The 14,912-nt window shown below is 43.8% G+C and overlaps 1 long non-coding RNA gene across 1 annotated transcript in view; it reads left to right on the forward strand.

The window, feature by feature from the left end:
* Positions 1–661: 661 nt before the first annotated feature.
* Positions 662–14,912, forward strand: part of LOC131506932 (uncharacterized) — a 32,272-nt gene continuing 18,021 nt past the window's right edge. The window contains exons 1-2 of the long non-coding RNA XR_009259232.1: positions 662–1,344; positions 9,894–10,061. This is a non-coding gene — a long non-coding RNA (uncharacterized LOC131506932). The remainder of the gene's footprint in view (positions 1,345–9,893; positions 10,062–14,912) is intronic.

Here is a 14,912-nt window from a genome sequence, read left to right on the forward strand (position 1 = left end):
GGGAGATTACAGGTTCCCAGGACGCAGCCCCTCCATCATTCCCCTGGCTTAGAAACTTGCTGGAGAGCAGACATCAATGCTTTGGTTTTATGGGCAGCCAGGCCACGTGACTAGGCCCCAAATCCTTTGCTTTATGGGTTGTTTACACATTCCTGGTGAGAAACGGTTTACATTCTGGGCCCTGAGCACACTCCTAAATCAGCTGCCCGGTTCTTGCAGTTGGAGGTGAAAGAGACCTGTGTGTCGGTGGGCACCAGGAGGCAGGCTAGAGGAGGCCTGGGGTGGGGGCCCCTCCGCTTCCTGTCTGTGGCACCTGGAACCTATTTCTGAGTCAGTGGGGGGCGCTGTGCAAGGGCCCGAAGTGGGGAGGACCCCGAGGGGGTTCCAGATGCACAGTTACTCCAGGTGTGCTGGGCTCTCACTCCATCCGGGCACTTGGCACGCATTAGCTCACTAGGTTCTCACACAGCCCTGGGAGGTGGGAATCCTTCTCGTTTTCAGATGAGGTAGAGGCTCAGAGACGAGAAGTGTCCTGTTCCCTATTACACAGCTGGGGAGTGTCAGGGAAGGATTCAAACCCACTCTGACGGAGGCGAAGGCTGAGGTCTCACCGCCGTACTTTCTTGTCACTAGGGCTCCATAGAAACCATTTGGGCTGGAATTTAGGAGGTGTCTCCTGGCTCGGGGAGGGAGGATTAGGAGATGACAATTTCTGTCTGGGTTTTGCTGCTGACTTAGCTAAGTCACCGTCTGAGAATCCCACGTCACAGAGTTGACCTTATGACCAACGCACAAGATGCCCTGGGAATCATCTGGGCAAGTTCAGGACATCCGGTGGGCCCCTGCTTGCCCCTCCCACTCCACCCCTCTCCTTCCTTCCTCCCTCCTTCCTCTTCCTTCTTCCAGGCCCCTTCTCCTATCCCCCTGCACCCTGAAACAGCCCTCAGTGTCTATGGGTTTCTCTTGTATCTACCTCCTTGTGGTTTGTACCCACCAGCCCCCGCTCTGGCGTTGGCAGCTGCATGGGCTGCTCCCAGGAAGGTGCCCGGATGTTGGGGGCGCCTCTCAACTCCAAGTCTTCTCCAAGCCACCCCAGTGCCTTCAGGAATTCCCCACGTGACGTCGTCTCAAGCCTCTTCCTCCTCTTGGCTGCTGCCTTTTGAGCTCAGGGCAGGAAGGTGACCCAAAGCTCAAGAGGGAAGGTAGCTAGCAGCCTGGGTTAAGGAATCTCCTTCTCCCTCTGGATTGAGAGGCAATTAGGTCTTGCCGAAATCCTGCGGGCTCTGTGGTAAGGGAGACTTGGATTACAGTCCCGTCCAACATTGGATCACCTCACTCAAAGCGGTAACATTTCAGCCTCTGCTTTCTCCTCTGTAAAATGGTAGTGATGATTGCAGTAGACAGCTGGGGTTTTTTCCTACCCAGCAGCCTCACCCCCAAACCCGGCCCCGGTACCCCCAGTGTCCTGCAGGGCACCACTCCTCTACCACCCTCAGCCCAAGCGTTTTGGCCCAAATTCCACGCTTGACTCGAAAGACTCAGCGGCTCAGCCCTCCCCTTATGCCTCCCACCGGTGATTGGTCCAGGGATGCGCATGTGGCCCAACTCCAGCCAATCAGAGTCCAGATGGGAGAGACTCCTGCCTTCTCTTTTCAGTAGGTGTAAGGCTGTGAAGGACATGTGATAATCTCTTTTGTTGTCTTGCTACTATGGAGGTAAAGCATGTCTGAGAAGGGAGCACCCCACGTTGCAGAACCAGGCCAGGAGACAGCAGTATTATTTGAGTGCCTTCGTTAAGCCGTGGCTGAACTAGATTCTTTTGACTTTCCAGGTACCAATAAATTCCCTGCGGAAGTTTAATGACAATAAGTGGGGAAGGAGAAACTCAATTGGGTTGCGAAGAGAATGGCCTTGCTTCCTTTGGGGAAGCAGTTGGCCTCCCTGCACAATAGGGTACCGGCCCCTCAAATTCCTTCCTGGAGATACAGGTGGGAAGGTCTCCCCCGACACCAGTGCCCAGCCTCTTAGCACCCTCCGTGCTCACCTCCAGCTCCCCCCACTCTGCTCTCTCTCCGTGGCCCTCTTAGGTGTTAAATGGGGAGAATTTCAGTCCAGAGTGAATGTTTACAGCTTACTTGAAACCCTTAAAAATAAAAATTCATCATAAACTGACAGATCCTTAAATTTAACTGCGCAAACAGTGCCACTATAATATTTAAAGCTCCGCTTGAATGGCCACTCTATCAAAACCACATGGGCTCCCACCTGGCTCTCTCCCTTCCACTGTTGAATTTGAGGAAATGCTGGCAGTATGTTTATTTGGGCTGAAGGCACAGACCCTCCTTGCTTTGGGTTAACCATTTTTACAGGACTGTTCATATTCCATGGTGGACGGCCCTAAGTCTTGGGCCTCAAGGTTCTGAGTTTCTTCCCCTGCATTCATACAGAGGAAGCATAGCAAACAGTTGATGGTGTGGACTTCAGGCTTGCAGGGTTGGGATCTTGGTTCTGCAGGTGACTAGCTTTGTGACATTCAGAATGATACCTGATGGCTCTGTGCCTTAATTTCTCCGTTAATGGGGAGTGATGACAATTCCTCCTTCTTGTGAAGACTAAATGAGTTAATTTATGTAACACACAATCCTGACTGGAATATAGTATGTCCTCAATAAACATGTTTGTGTGTATGTGACCTCAGGTGCAGAGGGTTGAGTTAATACAACTTCTCACCATCCAGTTGATTGCAGATTGCTATCAACTCATCTCACACATAATACTATCCTGAATATAATAGAATATGTTATTTATGGACTTCACTGGAATCTATAGCTAGGAATAGAATGGCCAGATAATATATATGCGTATGCCCAATTTGAGAACTGTAAACTACTAACTCCTATCCTTGGCTAATTTTCTCCTAAGGCTATTTTCTGGTTCATTGTCAAGAGTTCGCTTTTATTCTTGTTAGTTTTGGACAGTGCAAATTACCTTCCTTCATCTGTCATCCCTTTACTATATCTACATTATTCTCCATTTTAAAAATCTTTAATTTTGATAGATCCAGACCCTTTTACCTTATGTGGAGTGTTTTTTAGCTTTACAGAATTTTTGTTTCGAGTTATGACGTGTGCACGAAAATGCACCGAGTTTAAGTTGGGTGAGTTTGGACAAGTATATTATTCACTGATGTAACACTACCACAGTAAAGATGTAAAACATTTCCATCACTCAAGTCAGTCTCCTACAAAAGGCAAATGCCTTCCTAATTTTCATCACCACAGATTAGTTTCTCCTGTACTAAAGCTTCATCTAATAAATAGGATCACAGATGTACTTTTATGGCTGCCTCCTTCACTCAGAGCGTTTTTCAGACTCACTTATACCATTGCATGTATCAGTAACTTGCTCTTTTTTATTGCTGGATAGCATACCATTGTAAGAAGTTGTTTATCCATTTGCCTAATTATGGACATTAAGGCTTCTCCATCTTTTGGCTATTGGAATAAAACTGCTGTAAATATTCACACAAATTTATACACATATATAATGCATATTTTCATTTCATTCCTAGGAAAATAATTGCTAGGTTATAGGGTAGATGTATTTTACCTTCAAAAGAAACTGCCAAAGAATTTTCCAAAGTGGTTTTACCATTTTACAGTCCAACCAGAAATGTAAGATCCACATCCTCACCAACGCTTGATGTTGTCTGTGTTTTTAATTTTAGCCATTCTGGTATATAGTGAGTATTTCAGATTGGCTTTAATTTGCTTTTCCCTATATCTTATGATGTCGAGCACCTTTTCATGGGCTTATTGACCATTTCTATATCCCTTGTAGCGTATCTATACAACTCTTTTGTCTTTTTGTATTAAATTGGGTTGTTCTTTTCATTGTTGAGTTGTTAAGAGTTCCTATATATTCTGGATGCAATTCCTTTGATGTGTGTGTGTGTGTGTGTGTGTGTGTATGCATATATATTTTTTCTCTTATCTATGCCTTATCTTTTCATCATTAAATGATGTCTTTTGATGATCAGAAGTTCATTTTTGATGAAGTCTAACTTATCAAATTTTTAACAGACTATTCTTTTAAGAGCAGTTTTTGGTGCATAGCAAAGTTGAGTGGAAATTTACAGAGTTCCCACATAGTCTCTGCCCCAACACACGCATAACCTATTGAGATCTCCCCAAGAAATATTTGTCTACCCCAAGGTTGAAAATTTTCTCCTGTTTGCTTCTGGATGGTTTATGATTTTAGCTTTTGCATTTAGATCCTTGATTCTTCTGGACTTGATTTTGGAGTATAGTATGAGGTAGGGATTCAGATCCATTTTCTTTTCACACATACATCTAGTTGTTCTAACACAATTCATTGAAAAGTGGTTTCTTTCCCCCATTGAATTGCTGTGGAACTTTTGCTGAAAATCAACTGACCGTATATTTGTGTCAGTTTATTTCCGAACACTATTTTATTTTATTGATGTATATATCTCATCTTAGGCCACTACCACATGGCCTTGATTATTGCAGCTTTATAGTGAGTCTTGAAATCAGGTAGGATAAGTCTTTCAACTTTGTTCCTTTTTTGAAGATTGATTTGAATATTTAAGGTTGTTTACATTTCCATATAAATTTAAAAATTAAATTGTACTTCAAGAAACTCTTGCTATAATTTTTTAAACAATTTTTTTAATTGAAGTAAAGTTGACACACAATGTTACATTAGTTTCAGGTGTACAACGTAGTGATTTGACTATTTTACAGGTTATGCTATGCTCACCACAAATGTAGCTACCACCTGTCACCATACAATGCTATTGCAATACCATGAGCCATATTCCCTACATTGTAACTTTCATCCCCGTGACCTATTTATTCCATCACTGGAAGCCTGAACCTCTCACTCCCCTTCATCCGTGTTGCCCACCCTTCTATTCCCTCTGCTTTGGCAACCACCAGTTTGTTCTCTATATTTATAGGTCTGTTTCTGCTTGTTTGTTTTGTTTTTTTTAGATTCCAAATATAAGTAAAATCATATGGTATTTGTCTTTGTCTGACTTGTTTCACTTAGCATTTAATACCCTCTGGGTCCATCCCTGTTGTTGCAGACAGCAAGATCTCATTCTTTTTTTTTTTTTTTTTATGTCTGAGTAATCTTCCATTCTATATATAGAGAATACACACACACACACACACACACCACAGTTTTTTTTTTTAAAGCCTACTTATTTATTTTGGGGGTGGAGGGAGGGGCAGAGAAAGAGAAGGAGAGAGAGAGAATCCCAAGCAGCCTTCACACTGTCAGTGCAGAGCCCAATGCCGGGCTCAAACTAACAAACCATGAGATCATGAACTGAGCTGAGATCAAGAGTCAGACATTTAACTGACTGAGCCACCGAGGCACCCCCACAGCTTCTTTATCTATTATTCAATCAGTGGATACTTGGGTTACTCCTGTATCTTGGCTGTTGTAAATAATGCTGCAATAAACATAAGGGTGCATGTATCTTTCAAATTAGTGTTTACATTTTCTTTGGGTAAATAGTCAGTACTGGAATTACTGGATTGTATGGTATTTCTATTTTTAACTTTTTGAGGAACCTCCATACTATTTTTCCACAGTGGTTGCACCAATTTACATTCCCAACAATAATTCACAAGTCTTCTCCTTTCTCTACGTCCTTGCCAACACTTGTTATTTCTTGTCTTTTTGAAACTAGCCATTCTGACACATGTGAGGTGATATTTCACTGTGGTTTTGATTTGCATTTCCCTGATGACTAGTGATGTTAAGCATCTTTTCATGTGTTGGCCATCTGTATGTCTTCTTTAGAAAAATGTCTATTTACGTCTTCTTCCCATTTTAATAGGATCATTTTGAGGCTTTTGGTGTTGAGTCATGTAAGTTCTTTATATATTTTTAATATTAACCCCTTATCAGATACATCATTTGCGAATACCTTCTCCTATTCAGTAGATTGCTTTTTCATTTTGTTAATGGTTTCCTTCACTGTGCAGAAGCCTTTTATTTTGATGTGATCCCAGTAGTTTATTTTTGCTTTTGTTTCCCTTGCCTGTAGAGACAGATCTAAAAAACGTTGCTAAGGCCAATGGCATATAGATAACTGCCTATGTTTTCTTAAGAGTTTTATGGTTTCAGTTCTCACATATTAGATCTTTAATATTTTGCAGTACTTTTGAATGAGATTATGTTGAATCTATACATAAATTTGGAAAGAATTAATATCTCAACAGTATTGAATCTTCTAATCTATGAACATAGCATAGAGTTCCATTTGTTTAGGTCTTTTTAATGTATTTTATCAATATTTTGTAGCTTTTGGTATAGAAGTATTATACATCTTTTAACAAAATTATTTCTAAGAATTTTATGGATTTTAGAGTTATTGTAATTATATTATTTTTATTTAATTTTTAAACTGTTCAAGCTACCATAGAGATAAAAATTGATTAAAAATTTTTTTCAATGTTTATTCATTTTTGAGAGACAGAGAAAGAGCACAATTGGGGGAGGGGCACAGAAAGAAAGGGAGACACAGGATCCCAAGCAGGCTCCAGGCTCTGAACTGTCAGCACAGAGCCCCATACGGGACTGGAATTCATGAACCGGGAGATCATGCCCTGAGCTGAAGTCAGACACTTAATGGACTGACTGACACCCCTGGGCACCCCTAAAAATTGATTTTTTTAAAATATTGACCTTGTGTCCTGAGTTTAGTAGTTTCTATTGTAGATTTCTTAAGTTTTTCCACACACAATCGTATAATCTGTGAAAAAAGACAATTTTAATTCTTTTCCAAGCTGTATTCCTTTCATTAATTTTTCTTTTATCATTGCAGTGACTAAAATAAACACTTCGATGTTGAATAGAAATACTGAAAGGAGACAATATGTTGGCTTCATTCTTAATCACTTCCCAGCGACTGTCGTCTTTGTTACCACTTATGACTGGCATTATATTTTTAAACTGTATTTTCTAGTTGACTATTGCTGGCATGGGGAGATGTTAATTTTTGTAGGTGGAATTGATTTTTCTAAGTCAATAAACATAGTCACTGCAAGGGCGCTTGCAGCCTGTGCCTCCCTCTCCCTCTGTGTCTCCCTCGCTCTCTGCCCCTCCCCCACTCACACCCTGTCTCTCAAAAATAAACGCTAAAAAACTTTTTAAAAATACATAGTCACTACAAATGGTGATAGTTTTATCTTTTCCCTTTCAATCCTACTTCTCTTAATTCTTCATCTTCTCTTAGAGTTTTGGCCAGTTCCTCCAGTACACATCTAAGAACCACTCTTGTGAAACAGGAAGGATTTGAAGCCGTTTTTATTTCTGTTTTTGTTTGTTTATTTCAAGTTCTTATTTAAATTCCAGTTAACCTATAGGGTAACATTAGTTTCAGGTATAATTCAGAGTATAATTTAGTGATTCATCACTTATATATAACACCCAGTGCTCATCACAACAAGTATCCTCCTTAATACCCATCACCCGTTTAACCCATCCCCCCACCTACCTCCCCAAAGCTGTTTTTATTTCTATTTTTAAAAATGAGGAAACTGAGGCCCAGAGAAGTCAAGTTATTTGTCCAAGAACTCATAAATACGTGCTGTTTAAAAAGTATAAATGGGGTGCCTGGGTGGCTCAGTCGGTGAAGCATTGGACTTTAGCTCAGGTCATGATCTCGCAGTCCGTGAGTTCAAGCCCCACATCCGGCTCTCTTCTGTCAGCACAGAGCCAGCTTGGAATCCTCTGTCTCTCTCTCTGACCCTCCCCTGCTTACATTCTCCCTGTTTCTCAAAAATGAACAAACAGGGGCGCCTGGGTGGCGCAGTCGGTTAAGCGTCCGACTTCAGCCAGGTCACGATCTCGCGGTCCGTGAGTTCGAGCCCCGCGTCAGGCTCTGGGCTGATGGCTCGGAGCCTGGAGCCTGTTTCCGATTCTGTGTCTCCCTCTCTTTCTGCCCCTCCCCCGTTCATGCTCTGTCTCTCTCTGTCCCAAAAATAAATAAAAAACGTTGAAAAAAAAAAAATGAACAAACATTAAAAAAAATTAAAAAAATAAATAAAAAGTATAAATGTAGTTTAAAAAATAAATAGTCCAAATTCCTTGAAGCAAAGTTAGAAAATAGAGACAAAAGGAAATAAAATACACATATAGCGGTCATCCAAAGACTAAGTGCCATTAATATTTTAGATTATAGCTTTTCAGACTGTTGACAATAAAATATATTTTACTTAAACACGATTAGACAGTAATGCTGTTTTGTAATGTGTTTTTCCACTGAGCAATTATCAGAAACATATTTTCAAGTCAAGGAATACATTTAATGTTTGCATAGTATTCCATCTGATGGCTGTAACATAGTTTAGATAAACATTCCACAATTAGGGGGAAGGGCGAGACACCTACTTTGGTTTCAGTTTTTCACTCTTATAAACAACACTGCGAAGAATTTCATTGTGACTAAATTTTTACCCCAAATCTAGGATATGTTCTTTAGTACAAATTCTTGAAAGTGGAACTGCTAAGTCAAAGGCCCTTGATGTTCAGGCCCTTGATATCTGTTGGTAACACACAACTTTTAATGGGTATATAACAGATAATTCCATGTTGACATTTTTTTCCACTTCCCCTCATATAGGATCCACTAATCTTCTCACTGTCTCTACCCATCGTCTCCCATTTTCTAACTGGAAAATCCCAAGCCTGATCTTGCCTCAACCTCATCGTAATCATTCAACAACATCCAATGGTTACGTATTGAATACCTACTATTTTCCAAGTTCTGGAGATACATGCTCATGGAGCCTATGTTCTAGTGGGGAGAGACAGATAATAAACATAACAAATAGGTAGTTTATAGGGCCTGGTCAAAGATGCTGAGTGATTGGGGAAAAGAAGACTAGAGGCAGATGATGGGGACCAGGAGTAGTAGTGAGAGATGGGGAAATAGTTGGGAAATAGTTTGCAGTCTTACAAAGGAGGGTCAGAGTAGGTCTCTGAGCAGGATTAGACTTGATTAGAGGTGAAGGAGACAGGAGGAAGAACATTCCACGCAGAGGGATGGGCAAAGGCCCTAAAGCAGGAACTCCCCCTACCTATCAAAGAAGAGTGAAGTCAGAGTGGCTGGAGCAGAGTGAGGAGTGGGAAAAATAGGTCAAGGGGGCATGGGGGGAATGCCAGGTTATACAGGAACTTGTGAGGTTATGTAAAGACTTTGGCCTTTGCTCTTTGAAGATTTTGAGCACAGGAGTGACATGGTGTGACTTTCAATTTATAAGAATCACTCTGATTGTTAAGAACAGACAATAGAAGCTGGAAGACCACCTAGGAATCTCCTGCAGTAATCTAGCCAAGGGGTGATAGTGGTTCGGACCAGGGGTGGCCTGTGGAGTTTGGAAGAAATGGTCAGGCTGTGCAGGTCTGAAGGAAAGCCGATATTTACTGTGGAATGTGTGACTATCTTCTGTTGGTCCCTCTGGATTCAGCTTCTGGCTCTCCCCATGGTCCTCTGTGCCCTGAGAGGCTGACCTGTATGAACTGCGTCAAGTCTTGTTGCCTTCTATTTCCCGTTGGATTTGGCTGAAAGGAGTATTGGCTGGGGGTCTGAGGGAAGGAGGAGCGTGAGGCTGGGCATATTTGCTCAAGTCCCTCCTTGCTGGCTTGGCTGCACCTTCTACAAATGGCTGCAGCTCGAAGCAGCTCCCTTTGCCCCCCAGACCTAGGTGGTAACAGCCTGCTTCTCTGCCAGCCCCAGAGTCTTGCACTATGACTGTTGCTTTTCCAACACCCCGCCCATAAATTTATGGATAATCTCTTTCTTACATTCTCCTCAAAACACCCAATTTAAGTGTGCCATCTGTTTGTTGCAGGGACAGGAGGCAGGTCATGAATGAAAGTGGAGTTGGCTTCAAGACCCAAGGTCCACGAGGTTCTCCCTTTACATACGACTCTGTGCCCCAAACCTGGCCGAGGTGGTTTTGGGGCCTTCATTCTCCTTGGAAGTAACCACATTGCATACAGCTTCAAAAAATTGGAAGGTAACAGTAAAAATGGTCATATTCTCCCACCGGCCCCAGATCTCCAGACAAGGGCTGGTATGGAAAGAGCACTGGACAAGGAATCAAGAGGCTCCCTGGTCTGGTTTCTGTGGATTAACTCCCTGAACAACCATTAACAGGTCACTTGATGACTCAGAGCCTCAGTTTCCTCATCTATAAAATTGGCAATAATGAAACCAAACTCAAAGAATTGTGGGTAAAGATCAAATAACAATGCCTGCCTCAACATCATGTGATCTGGCCTGTGAGCTGGGAGGCAAAAAGCCACAGTCTGTATTCTGACCTTGTGGTTTACAAGCTGCATGACCTTGAGGAAGTTTCCAGCCTCAGTTGTCTCACCTATGAAATGAAAATAGTATTAACATCTCCTGCAGAGCCTGGCAAGTAAGCTTTCAATAAGTGTTACATAGCTGACAAATATTAAATTGTTTCCTTCGCCCCCCCCCCACCGTCTTTGAAATGGACTCAAACTTAAAAAAAAATATTTTTAATGTTGATTTATTATTTTGAGACAGAGGGAGAGAGACAGAGCATGAGTGGGGGAGGGGCAGAGAGAGGGAGACACAGAATCTGAAGCAGGCTCCAGGCTCTGAGCTGTGAGCACAGAGCCTGACGCAGGGCTCGAACCCACAGACCATGAGATCATGACCTGAGCTGAAGTCAGACACTTAACCGACTGAGCCACCCAGGCGCCCCTGGACTTGATCTTTTTAGTACATAAGATAACTTTCTTTTACTGATTGTGGTTTTCCCTCCCCACAATATGTGGGCAAGATTCATCCATTTTGACATGTGTGGGTCTTGTTTATTAGTTCTTACTGCTGTATGGCATTACATTGTATGAATTTGCCACAACTTATTCATCCATTCTCTCATGGATGGACATTTCCATTGTTTTCCACCTCGGGGGGGCCACAAATAACGCTGCTCTGAAACCCTGGTGATGGCCTCCTTGTGCCCACATCCAGGTTTCCAAGTCTGAATGAGTGTCTTTGCAGTCCGGCCATATGCGGGTATGAGCCCAGTTGAGAAAGGCGAAGCGGAGGGTGCAGGGAGGGGCTGGCCTGGGGTCGGGATGGGGGTGGGAAGGAGGCATGGGGGAGCTGACTCTTATTTAACAGGTTTTGAAGGCTTTGTAAGTAACAGCTCTTAAAACACAATATTTTGAAGATTTAAGTGTAAATGAACAGAGCCATATGGATTACATTTGCCTTAAATTACACAGGATTTAAAGCGGGGCTTAGTGCTCCAGGGCAAAGGTACAGGCGTTTCATGGCTTGCCTCCTTTGCTTGCCAAGGACCTGGATTCCCCCCACCGTCCAGAGCTCTGGCTGTGGAGCAGGGCAAACACTAACTGCCCAGGTGCCCTGGCCACAGTCCGGGACACAACGGAGCCTCAAAGCCTGGGCCCCAGGATGCCCTAGTCCTAGTTCTTGCTCTGCCCCTGCTTTGCTGTGTGGCCTTGGGCCAGAGGCTCTGCTTCTCTGGACTTTAGTTTCCTTCTTTGTAAAATGAGATGTCTAGGAGGTGGTATAACGGTGATTAATCAGAGTGATTAAGATCTGGATTTGAAACCATCCTTTAACCACTTTCTGGCTGTGAGACCTTGGGCTAATTATTACTCAGCCTTTTTATGCCTCAGTTTCCTCATCTATAAAATGGAAATATTAATAGTATCTACCTCATAGGTGGTTGTGAAAAATAAATTTGCCAGTAGTATACCCGGCTCCTAGGAAGCACTCAGTTTGCACCACTTTTGTTTTGTCTTTATGGTCCTTAGCACAGATGGGTCCAACCCTGATTTTCCCTGTCATTCCCAGGCAGAGGTGATGGGAGTGAGCCTGACAAATGAGACAGGGTTCCATGGTGCCCAACCACTTGCCATTCTTTCCAACATTTCCATTATGTGGCTATTAGTTCATATCACTTTATTTTTTTAAGTTCATTTATTTATTTTGAGGGGGGAGGGGGAGAGAGAGAATCCCAAGCAGGCTCCACACTGTCCACGCAGAGTCCGACACAGGGCTCGAACTCAAGAATCGCCAAGTTCAGGACCTGAGCTGAAATCAAGAGTCGGGTGCTTAACCGACCGAGCCACCCAGGTGCCCCTGTATCACTTTAAATGTGAGTACCTACACATATGCTTATAAGGGGATTGTGCTGAGTCATAATCTCCTTTCTTAACTTTCACCATACCACATATGTGTTTCCATGTCATTAATCTTCATTGGCACCATTTTTTTGTATCTGAACGGGAACACAGTAAACCAACATGTACCAAGCGCTTACCATGCAGCAGCCTCAGTGTTAAATATTTTCCATGCATGTTCGCATTTAATCCTCAAAACAAGAAAATGAATATCGTATGCTGATCATCTCCATTTTACAGCAAAGGAAACTGAGGCTTGGGAGGCTAAATAACTTGCCTTAAATATCACTCAAGCCCGGACCTGCTGACTCGGGAGCATAAGTGCTGACCTGCTCCCAGGCACTGCCTGCCCTATCAAACTACATCACGAAGTGACTTCAGCTTCCTATTCTTGGACACTTGGATTTTTTTTTTTTGTCTGGCTTTTCACTCTTATCAGTAGTATGTGATAAATATCCTTAAACAAAGATCTTTGCCTACATTGTGCTCACTTTTGGGGGATAAATTCCTTGAAATGGACGGCCCAGTGTTTGGGGCTTTCCTTACAGAGCTGAGGAGACGCAGAGGACTCAGCCTAGTTGGAGGCTCGGAGGCCCAAGGGAGAGGCAGGAAGCCCTGGAGGGGATGGGCCCAGCTGGAAGGCTGGGATGCCTGACTAATCCACAGACCATGCACACTGCTTCAGTTTATCTGAGGCCTGGCTTCCCGTGCTCCTGCAGCTCATCTTGGAACCCCCAGGAATTCAGTTTATTTCCATCCTGGTTTTGCTGACTTTGCTGAAGTCTCTGCTCAGTGGATCAGCTGCGAAACACAGTCACACACACACACACACGCACGCACAGCCCTCCAGGAATCAGGCAGAAGGGAGACACTCGTGGGGACGAGGCCAAAGAACCTATGAAAAGTGGGCAACCCGAATTTACACAGAAAGAAAATTCCCCAGAAAAAGCTGTTCGCCAGATTTACATAAATCATTTCATCTCTAAACTGAGCTGGGTTAGTTGAACCTTTTCGTAATGGCTTTATTGTTTTTGAAAAAAAAAATTACGTGTTCATTGTTTTGTTTTTTTTTTAATGTTTATTTATTTATTTTTGAGACAGAGAGAGACAGAGCATGAACGGGGGAGGGTCAGAGAGAGAGGGAGACACAGAATCTGAAACAGGCTCCAGGCTCTGAGCAGTCAGCACAGAGCCCGACGCGGGGCTCGAACTCACGGACCGCGAGATCATGACCTGAGCTGAAGTCGGCCGCTTAACCGACTGAGCCACCCAGGCGCCCCAACGTGTTCATTGTTTTTAAAAATTCCTCACCATAGATACAAATACATTTGAAGATATAAAAGCATTTTCATATTCTTCTTTCAGACTGGCTGTATATAAAACAGCTTTTCAAGCGCTTGCTAAAATGCATATTCTGATTCAGGAGTCCTGGGCTGGGCCTGAGAGTCTGCATTTCTAACCTGCTCCCAGGGGAGGCCAGTGCTGCTGGGCCATGGCCAAGACTGTGGGCCCGGAGGAGCATGAGATATGTGTGCTAATACAGAGCCTTCTACCATGGAACTGCCGCTCTCTGGTGACTGCTCAAAATGTTATGTCAGAGCTACAAGGGATCATCTGATGAGAACTTCTGAAGATAGTGAGGAAACTGAGGCTACTGGGAGAATGAGACAAGCCCAAGGCCAGGGAGCTCGAGCCAGAGCATGACAGAAGGCTTCAGATTCCTTTTGTTTCTACAGAGCCCAGAGCTTAGTCAGCTTTGACTGTGGGACCAGCGAAGGCTCTGAGAATGGCCGAAGGGAACTGTGGCCCCTGTAAGGAACAAGGCCAGCAGGCAGAGCACAGACCCCATGCCAGGTACCATCTGGATGCTTTGCATACATACACTCTCAGAAAATCCCCACTGTGACCTTCGCGGTAGCATTGTCCACTCCATCTTACACAGGGAAACTGAGGCTCAGAGAGCACAGTGGTCTGGGTCTGCCAGAGGTCACACAGCAGGTGAGTGAGGAACTGGCATCAGGTGTGTGTGTATGAGAGAGAAAGAGAGGGAAAGACCCAGCACTGCCTCCCAAAGTCCCCTTTCAGCTCCTACCTTCAGGGTCTCTGCCTTACTGTGCTTGAACAATGGTTCACTTCCCCTCAAGTGAAAACTGGTCTTATTTGTAAGAAACTGTAGGAAATAAATGCAAGAAAGTCATTCAAATCTTGGTCCATCTTAGCACCCTGCAGAGTGCTAGGCCTGCCCTCTTTGTTAAAAGGGGAGATTAGCAAACGTTAGAGAGGTGTTGGGAACAGGCTAGCACCACACTGAGGCTTTCCTCTGGATGAAGGAGAATAGTTTTGCAGTACAGGAGTCGGCCTTTGGCAGTGTCCTGGGTGGATTCTATCTTTCTTCCATCTCCTGGGCCCACTACAGCACCCTGCTCTATGCTGCCTTTCAGGCCTGAGCCCAGTGGCAGCAGTCAGGACTGGCTTTTGGGACAGGCACCTGGGCCGGGTTTGACATCGTGGGAGGCCTAAGCCTATGACATCTCTACTTAAGTCCTTTGCTTCCCAGGGGGTCTAGGGGCCTGGGAGTCCATGAGCAGGCAGCCTGGAGCCAGGACATGCTCCCTTCCAAAAAAGATGACCCACCAGCCTGTTTGCCTAATGTGACCACTTTGGAAAAATTGTTTGTTCTC

Source organism: Neofelis nebulosa, chromosome 1, assembly GCF_028018385.1.
Source record: "Neofelis nebulosa isolate mNeoNeb1 chromosome 1, mNeoNeb1.pri, whole genome shotgun sequence".
NCBI classification, from domain to species: domain Eukaryota; kingdom Metazoa; phylum Chordata; class Mammalia; order Carnivora; family Felidae; genus Neofelis; species Neofelis nebulosa.